Source organism: Brachycentrus maculatus, unplaced genomic scaffold (genome assembly GCF_059751285.1).
Source record: "Brachycentrus maculatus isolate JH-2025_06_01 unplaced genomic scaffold, ASM5975128v1 h1tg000428l, whole genome shotgun sequence".
Lineage (NCBI taxonomy): Eukaryota > Metazoa > Arthropoda > Insecta > Trichoptera > Brachycentridae > Brachycentrus > Brachycentrus maculatus.
In genome coordinates this window covers 39,910-50,615 of record NW_028281176.1, presented here as the reverse complement: position 1 = coordinate 50,615, position 10,706 = coordinate 39,910, and positions in this window count along the sequence as shown.

Genomic DNA, 10,706 nt, shown 5'->3' with positions numbered 1-10,706 from the left:
TCCCAACCCCCAACCCCAACCCCAACCCCAACCCCAACCCCAACCCCAACCCCAACCCCAACCCCAACCCCGAGATAGATATACAGATTTGACATAAATAGAATAACACAGACTAAACCATGCAATTTAAGGAGGTTTCGCAGCGAAGTTAGAAAGACTATTTGGTAAGCTAATATCAACATTAAACAAACCAAGATATTGATTGATATCAAAGGAGATGATAAATCTGATTGTATTATACGATCAAACAATAATTTTTATAAGTGAAGCCAGCAATGGATACAATTATTTTAATGTACTTTATATCGATTGATCAATTCATCAAATTCAAATCTAATATAATCTAATAAAATAGAACTCATGCATAATATTCTTCTTTCTTTCGAATGCATGTGTTAATCCCGATAGATACTGTGATAGATGCATTAATAGATACTGTGATAGATTTGCTTTAATGAAGATAGATGAACATAGATGCACATAGTATTAGCTTTTATTATTAAAACTCAGACAATTAAATAAAATGGGCATAAACTAATCTAAACACGAAAGCATTGATACTAACTGGCAATTGGATTCATCGAACTCTCTTGATCATCTCCCAGGATCACCTGTGCTTGTCCGGCAAATTGAGGGTGTAAATTTAGGCTAATTCTATAAACTTACCACCAATGCAATCCCTAAGTAGTAACTATCCAAGATCTACGATTAACGCAAAAGGCATCATAAAAACATTGTAGGGGTTTATCACTATGTGCTCCCTAACAACTGCATGAACTGCGTCCAAAACTAACAATAAGTGCATATCATCACGGAGCATGTGACTCATCGGCTTGCCCATTTCAACAATCTTACACTCAATGAAGGGGTTTATATATACTTTGAGAGCCTTAAGGGATACGGACATATCCTCAAATACAAGAATTTGTGCTATGCCACTGCTGGAATGATCGGTATCACAGCCAAGAGCGAAGTGAAGGTCTGGATAAATTAACTATGGGCCAGCAATTACTGTCGGGAAATCAGAAACGAATCATCTGTTGTCGAATAGCTGTGGATCACAATCAAATAACGCATTCAGCATGGTGATCTGCAATAGTTTGATATGGCATTGCATGAGTTCGGGTTCCAGTCATTTTAAAACATGCTGCCTTATTTGTAGGGAAACTGGATTCGTAGGATTAATGATGGGAGGCTCTTGTTGCAAGAGAGGGTCAACCGAACTCTACCATCATACATTTATAATGGCATTTAGTCTAGGAAAGTGAGAGCATTCTCAGAAGGCGCCCGCAGATTTATTCCATAATAAAATAAAGCCAAAACTTATACTGGCAATACAAACTCCAACATCAGCGCACCCTCTCAAAATATGCAATCCCCTTATAATAATTTCACTCTTCTCAACTCGCATAAAAGTTTATATTCCAAATTTGCATATGAGCAAAGCAAACCTCAACTGGCGACCATTGCACCTAAACAAGTTCCGATCTTAAAAATATCTCCGGGACCCATACAGCCAGTGATTGACTCCAAACAGATCAATTCCACACTACACGCGCATCTGCAGAACCGTCGGAAATAAAAAATAGTCAATAATTCTCTCGAGCTAAGAGAAGACCGCAAACAGTATACTCAGAATAGAGTTCAGTACTATAATCCGCCTCGAGGTTAATTCAAGGGCCAATAAATTAATTAAATTGCTCTTCCTGATCCGGCAGTTCGCAAGTAAGCCAGTAGACCTCACGATAATAGGCTTCGCGGGTCGGAAGAAAGGAGCTTTATAAAGCCATTGATAGTTTCGAACACGAACAACAGTAAGCCCCTCAGCCAACCAATTCGACGTAATGAAACATTCAACCATCCAGTCCAGGATAAAAGAAAGGCTGTCGTTCATTTTCTATACAACTACTCACCCCAATTAATCGGCAAGAAGCTTTCTTTATCGCAGCAGCATAACTTTGAACCTCATGAACTCGAACTAAAGCTGGACTCCATGATTGTCAGGCAGGACTGTAAAGCAAGAGTGGCCAAAATCAATAAATCCGGCAGATCTTTAAACTAAAAGATATAAAGGCAAACCGAGCATAGAACCGAGCGCACCACATAAAACTAAATAGAATCCGGACATATTCGGCACACAGAATCGGGAGCCATCAAAGAGAACAAACAAGAACACACTTAATCAATATATATTGGCGAAGCCTCTCATTACCTATTCGATTCCCCTCAAACAAACAACCAGAACAAACAACATGAAGACCCATAATAATCACTAGTTTCCGATTCGAAGCAAGCTGCAGAAGAATTCAAGTACTATCTACGATCAATCGAACCTGAGAAATAATCGGAGAAGCTTTTGACACCGTAACATTTCATTGACTAAGGGGATTCTAGATGCATCATCGAAAGATGGGACGAATAATAATCATTTACTCACTCTTGAATTATTACTATAGCACACACTTCACTTTTGAATTATAATTGCTATAAGGATTTCACTTATAATATACCTATCATTCGATTTTATCATGAACTCCGAGTCTCTAGAATAAAAGCAAACATTCTTATCGCTGTAAATTCTTGAAGCCAACTTCGATCCCGAAGAGTTTCAAGACTTTATGATTAATAACTCAAGCAAGTAATTGGATTTAAATGATTGGTCTTTGGAGGAGCTCAGGCAAATTGTTGGTCAGTACAAAAAGGAGAAAAATCACATATCCGAAGACGAGGTGCATGAAGAAGACTCAATGAAAAGGGTGGAAGTAGCTGACTAATAAATGAAGTAACAGCCAATAAAGGAAGTTTATGGCAAGCAATATAAAGAAGGTACTGTGTCTATTGCCCCATCTGTCAATACGTCCCTGCATCAGCATTTTCTGTTCTATGCCAAAATTCATCTGCCCGAATTATATGTGATTGTGCACAAGGAGAAGAAGCCATTTAATGTGTCAGTCAAAAAATATATAAAAGCAGTGACAAACGATATATTCAAAACTGCTTACATTTTTTATGAAATTGAGACTTCTGAACAATGGAAAGTTAAGAGGAGATTCACAGACTTCTAATGGCTACATAAAAATTTAAAGCTGGCCTATCCTGGGCTGCCAATTCCTCCGATCCCCCTAAAAACAGCAGTTCGCTCCTTCGGGTAAAAGCATCTTTTCTAGCGAATGTAAATATTCTAGAAGTTTCTGAATACTCTAACTCTCATGCCGTAAATCTGCTCGGATCCTATACTATAAATCTTCCTCAGGGCAGATGAATAGTTCTTTAAGCAATCCCGTAAGAAATTTTAAGCGAAAGCCCATTCGAATTATGAAACCTGTACTCTCGAATCGATTTGGGGCTAAGATATTGTTTTGAGGGAATACGGAAGCATATAGAATTCGAAAATAAGCCAGTACAGTTAAATCGATAAATCCTATCAAGGCATCAGCAAACAGCTCCTTACTTTGGAATAAGGCCTTAAAAAAATAACAAATGATTGCCTAGTTTTGTCCAGCAGCTTCTAAAAAGCCCGTGAGAACTGCAAATAATTCCGTAATTCAGAGATCCTAAATGTCCTGCAATAATTCATCGCTCAGCTCGGACAGCATTTATCAAATAACGCCACATTTCTCCACGAGTCAGTTTATTGCACATGGAATTATGAGAGCCTCTATGTCAATAACCTATCATAATCTTTAGCAGAAGTTAAGAAATCGCAAATCGAGATGATAAATAAGCACAAATCAACAATGCTCAAAATAACAGACAGTGGGCCAGATGCCTACACCAATAATTCATAGCCATGTAAATTGCTGAAGTAATGCCAAATAGCCAAAGAATAGTATCAAATTAAGTTGTCGTATTCGATTAGGGAGATGAATCGATATGAAAATGAGAATTTTCATCGGATAACCCAAAAATGGAGCAATGATCTGACAACCTACATCACTGAAATCAATAGAATGGCAATCAGTTCTGTTGACCAGCTCACACAAAGCATGTCGATTGCTGAAGGGAAGGAGCTTAAGGAAGTTTAGTACAGACCGAAATGATTGTATACATCTGTTAAACATTATTTATTTATTATATCTGCTCTGCTGTTTCGGTTTGTCTGATGCCTTTGTTTATTCGGCAAATAGCAATATTTACTCGTTAATTATGAAATCAGACTGTCGAGCCCTTCCTCATTTAAACCAACTATATCTGAGACAGCAAGAGCGTAATAGTCACACCCGCAAAGTCAATGCCATTAAAAGAAAACAATCGATATTAAGTTTATGCTCCAATCCAATTTCATCACACCGAAACTCCATAATCTAAGAAAGCCTTCAAACAGTCCAAAATGAATGCAGAAACCAGCTCGAAACATAGCATCGGAACAACAACAAAACCGAGCAGATTCCCTAATTTCGAACCAGCATTTCAAAATCGGCATGCAAAATGACACCTTACCAAAAACAGCTCGAATAAATAAAAGTAAAATAAAATCATCGGCTCAATGACAGAATCATCCATTCGTAAAAGGAGTATATTATCATAGTCAGTCACAGTTTCGAGCAAGCATCATCCGCAGATAATACTAAATCTTCTCAAATATCAAGTCACGGATTTGTAAATACCAGGTGAACCCATAATCGAATAAGGTCATCTTAAAGTATTTGATATCAATAATTACGAAGATCAGAGAGAAGTTTGAGGAAATATAATTCGAGTTCTTTTCGGAAAATCAACTGTAGTGCAAATGATGAGGAAGTGTCTGATAGCATCGATATCGACAGTGCGAGAAATAAAATTATATCGAGCATTAAGCAAACCAGAAAGTAATCCAATCAAAGCACTATGATCCGCAAGAGCCTACAAATGAAAAAGAATATGGTGATAGACCTTTGGAAGAGAAAGAAGTTCATGAATTTCATCAGCCTCTAAAATTATAAACAATAAAGAATATAAACCCAGTTAGATAACCATGAAAGTGCAACAGAAGTGGTCGAAGATATCAAAATCACCAGAAATTATTTGAAAAACAAGAAAACCCATACATAATCCAACATCGATGCAAGCCATGGACAATTTTCATAAACATTTTTGACCTGAATAACTGTGTATTTACATCCAATTACACATAAAATAAGTGGGCTATTGTGTGATTCAATGAATTAATCAGAGTAATCGTTTATTTTATTGCTCATAATAATTGTCAAATGCTTATGCACGAAGATATTGACTCATGCAGCCGAACTTTGACATCAAATAAAATTAAAGTTCGTAAAAAATCATCAAAAAGTGCAAATCCCATCAGCCCTTAGAACTCACAATACAGCTACCATGATTACGCAGATTTCTTATTACCCAAATAATTGATGACCAAAACGCAATGCTAATACAATGCTTACTCTTATCCCCATAAATCATTTAGCATGAGCAGGATTAGTTCAGTTCCTCAAACTAAAATATATTGTTTGCCCTTTAAATTGGCAGAGGCCCTATCTTTAACTTATGCGTCCAGTGCATTTTCTCCAGGTATGATTAAAAAAGCAAAAAAGATCCCAGATTCTCGCCCACATAAGCATTTTGGGCCGATTAAAGGCACAAAAGACACAAATATTAACTATGAGAATAAGTCATCACTCTCAGCTTCTACTGCTAAATCCTCACTGAAATCCTTACAACTATCCTCAGCCTTAATAGAGAAGCTTTCATTTTCACAAACTCTTCCTTGCAATTAACAGAATTCCCACAGCAACGATGAGCTCAACATAAAAATATTCCTAGATTCTGATTTATAGCTGCTGAAAATGAATAGCAAACTCGACCTAAACTTATACTTGTTAAAGCTCAAGAAAGAATAGGAACATAGGAAGCGTATATCATATAAGATATGGCAGAAATTTGCAAATTCTCGCTACATCTATGATCTGGATATAACAAATTGAATTAAATTAGTTAGTTAATACTGGTTTTTTGTTGTATTGTAATTTGTTAAGGGTATTTGGCAATTATATTTATATTTATGGCATTAATTTATATCCTTATTTTAAGCAATCATAAACTATATATTCTCATGAACTCAACGATCCTGAATCTTCTTATCGCATTCCAAGGCTTCATTCTACTCTATGATGGAGAAACAAGAAACCATTTCCATGAAAACTTCAGCGACTGTAAAATAAATCTGATCTTATAGTCTTTCCGAATACCCCCGCAATGCAAGAAGTAGCCTAAACTCTCATTATACTGCTATCATTGCTGACTATGTCGATCGTATTTGTGAATAATATCTTCCTGAGGCTGATCTCGATTATTGCCAGTTCATTCTATCTCAGTTTCTGCTATAATGTCGCAAAATTCAATGATTCTGCACATTTGTCTTTCTTCTTTTCGAGTCTAGTGTTAGTAATCTATGCCTTGAATGAAAATATCAACAGCTATATGAATGATCTCGATGCATAGGCACATTTGAAGAGCAAAGCCATGATCAAACCATAGCCGATCCAATAAAAACCCCAAATCAAAATCAAATAGATCAACTCTACAAAAAAAGCACATTAGCAACCTAAGAAATAGGTAGCCTCCCCAAACAAAAAAACGAAAACTCAATGATAGCATAACCGATTAATGGATCATCGATCGATACATACATTACATAAACATATTCAGAGATATGCAATAATTCAAATTTATATAATTTTCTGATCAAATTCATTAATTGTTTCTACTAAACAGGTCTTTGAATTCTACATTATCAAAAGATTACCTGATCTTTCTCGAATTATATCGCGGAATTATCCACTCAGACGGTCCAAGCTATTCACATGGATGTCTAGTTTCACTTTCTTTGTGGGCAGCGATTCGATTTCCTGTGAGTTTTTATCTTATTATTATTATTACTTTTGTTTGTTTTTCTTTGCTGCAGTTTCGGCGAGCAATTATTTTTTTATTTTGTTGATTTCTGCAGGTTACAAATTGAGATCGATGATGTCATTTGAGCGGTATTACTCTCCGCAAATGATACACACTCTGGCGTCGGTTTTAGTTTCTTTGAAAGCCGTAAGAGAAATCACATGCCCACATTTCCAAAATGCAATAAACTTATTAAAACCATTATACTCGATTTTGGCAATCGGACATTGAAAGTAGTTTTCACTTTATTAGCTGGCTTTTTATACTTTGATCTTATTTAAATTGTAAGTACTTGTTTGATGTCGCGAAGTTTGCGGATATATGCATACTTGTCAGATAGCGTTTTTTTTAGGAGAGCAGCCAAAATGTTTTCATAGTTATAAATAAAACCCAGTCGACAAATTGCAAGAGGGCTTTTGAGCCTATTATTCGTGAGATTACAGTATTTAGACCTATTTTATTAGGGTTATGGTTACTTGGCCTTTGCGATAGATTCTAAGCTCGCTACTTAGACTTTTGATTTTTATTTGACGAGCTCCTTTCTTCTGGGGATGTCTCCGCCATCGTTTCCCATGACTATAGAACAATCTATTATATAATAATGATAATTTCAGGCATTATTATAAATAAAAGAAATGGCATCAATACAGATTATTCTCCGAGAACACATCTTGGACAGTTTTGCCTAAACTGATTTGCAGTCTTTGCGCCAGAATGGCATACTATTGCCTCAGTTTCGAGTTTTCAAGCTGTGAGTTTCTCAATAGAGTCTATAATTCAGTCATCCTAAATTATGGTAAAATATGTACTTATGAATTTGTGCATTCTTCTCTTCCTCTCTTCGAGTCCTGTCATATTAATGATCCGTGATAATTTTGTCGATCTGCTCTCGATTGTAGGCTTTCTTGATTTCGATTTACTAATTGAATCGATTGATTTCTTCCTCCAGCTTTTCGACATTGATTTATTTCATTTGTATTTCACTTTTGATGCGTTAGTTTCTTGTAATAAAATCCTTGTTTTTAGCAATGAACTATTCTTACTTGTGCTTGAATTCACTTAAATCTTGCTCGAGCACTGATATTTCTCGGTTGTTTTATTGTTCACTTTTCTCGAGTTCGTAAATTATGTCTTGGTTGCGATGCAAATATTTTTCACGGCTTTCCTCAACCTACTGAAGTCTCGACTCTAAGGCAGCAAGTTTGAAGTTGTATCTTTGGGTTTACTCCTCTTCAACTCGATTCCTGAGCAGATTCTACTCTTCCACAAACTATAAACGCAATCTCTCTCTTCTTTCAAGATGCTTTCGTATTTAGTTTTCGATTATATTGTTCTAATTTTATGAGTTCCTGATCTTTTATTAAACATTACGTAATCTATTCTCCCAATCTCTTGCAATTTATTTCATTTTCATTTCATGCTCTTTATTCATTCTGCTTTACAGCTCTTCATATTTGTTCTCGAGCTATTGAAGCTATTTGTTGGCTTCGCGGAGCTTCTCTTCATGGATTCTCAAATGATGCTCTTGATCTCTTTACATTTGGCTATGCTATGAGACAGTTCTGTCCAACTCAAACTTCAAATTACGGTTCTGGATGATAAGCTAATTGCATTTTGAATCTAACTAGTTAAGTTCTTTTGCATCCAGTTTTTCCCTTCTTTGTAATTAAGATAGCTCACTTTATAATCTAACCTTCATCTCTGCTGTATCTTTTCTGTTCTGGTCGAGAATTGTCTCCAAATGCCTCAAAACATTTTCCTTTGAAAGATCATCAATTGCATTTGTTCGATTGAAACTATTCTGGGAGCGTTGATGCTATACATTGTCATGAAATGCTCCAGTCATCATCAGTTTATCCTTACTAATTGGGTTGTTTTTCCTATTTTCCTTGAGCAGCTTCTCCAAAGACTCAAGGGCTTGTTTGGATATCTTATTGCCAGCTATCTCTACGTAAAGCAGTGTTTAATTCTGGGCATTCTTTAGTTAATTTGCAAAGCGAGTGATTTCTTATGAATTTATTGAGTTATATCTTAATTCGAGCAATTTCAGGCTTTTCGATTCGCAGAGTGAGTAAATAATTTTGTTGAATCCCTAGCTACTGATCTTATTATTTGAAATGTTTAGCCGTTAGAGTCTTGGACAGCATGTTAGCAATGATCCCAAAGCATCATGCCACTGCTAAAAATCATTCTTACCAAGTTCATTGTACTCTGCGATAATTTGCTTAAGGCCCTGGTTTTTTTATAATGCTCTGAATATTTCAATGAAGCCAGCACCGCCAATATTATTGCTTTTAATTTCCAGACATTACACCCTCGCGTGTTCAACCAAGAATTTGGCTAACTCGAATGCACCTTCATCGCCTATGTACATATCGTTGATAACAACCCTTGGTTTATCTCGGAACAGTTCCAAAGTTTTCGAAAACGACATTTCAATTTAAATTTTATGCACTCAATCGTTTAATTAGTGCCATAATCTCAAATAATGGAAATATTCAATTTACCAACTATCCATAGAACACAGCACCCATGTAGCAGAACACATCTACAACAAAATAGGCATCCAATATAGTTCTTTTAAATAAATTGCATCCATCCATCAAATCCTCCCAACAATATAACCCCCTAAATTCAAACATTAAAATAGTAAATAAATAATTATTTCTCGTAATATTTACTTACAAAGCTGACACCCCACACATAGAATGTCAGAACAAGTATTCCAGAAACTAAAGACGAGTAATTCTCCATGCAAAACATATAGATATTTAGCGACTGAAGAGCGAGCGTCATGATCTGAACAATTAAATGAATGTCGATAGAAATGACTTGATGAATGTAGAAGCTTCGATGATGGAGCTTGGCAAATAGATCGACGCCAGAATGAATGTTGTGAGATAGAAAGAGAGGAGACTTATGGAAATTTAAAAAGCTATCAATGAAACTTAAAAATCATATAGCATTGTAATAACTGTTTGAATTATATATATAGATTGTCTAAACTACTCAGAAACTATCTAATGCCTTGGAAGATGAATCTCATCATTTGCGTGGAATGATTAAGCGATGATTCATACTCTCGATCTTTATAAACTTACCCATTATTTGATTGTTATTATTACAATAAGCATTATGAATACAAAGAATATGAGGGTTAGTTAGTATATTGCTATTCAACTTTGTCATGCTTGATTGGGTTTATTGACAGTTTAATTTATGTCATTCTTTGTATGATTTTTTGGATTTAGATTGCTTTATGAATTTTTGCTATTATTCATTGACTAAAATTACGAAGCAATGTCGGTGGTTTGAGTTTAAATTTTAGGGATTTTTGTCGAATGCTTAAAATCATCATTTCTTTCATACTTTTTCAAAGTTAGAGGGTCTGATTTGCCTGTGGGTATGGCACTAGAATTTTAGCCGGCCTATTTTATAGATGCTCCGCTCTTTTTCAAGTAGTGATCCTTGAATTTGGATTTTAAGACTGACCCGTTACTTTTGGCTAACGCCAAATACTTTAAGAAAGTTTTCTGTTTTTTCATACTTTTTTGTTGTTGTTGTCGAAGATTGCGTTAATTTTCCTATTTTTCTTACTTACTCTATTTTTACGATTCGTCTTTTCTCTCTGATTTTCTGCCGGTATCTGAATCCTTATCTTTTACTAACTGACCTTATCTCTCATATTTTTCCCTATTACTTACATTTTAGGCTTTTGAGGATTTATTGAATGCCTATTTATTTTTTATTTTGGGATCGTTAGATTTGTAATAATTGTCTTATTTTGCAGATTTATATCCCTAATTTAAGCCCTTATT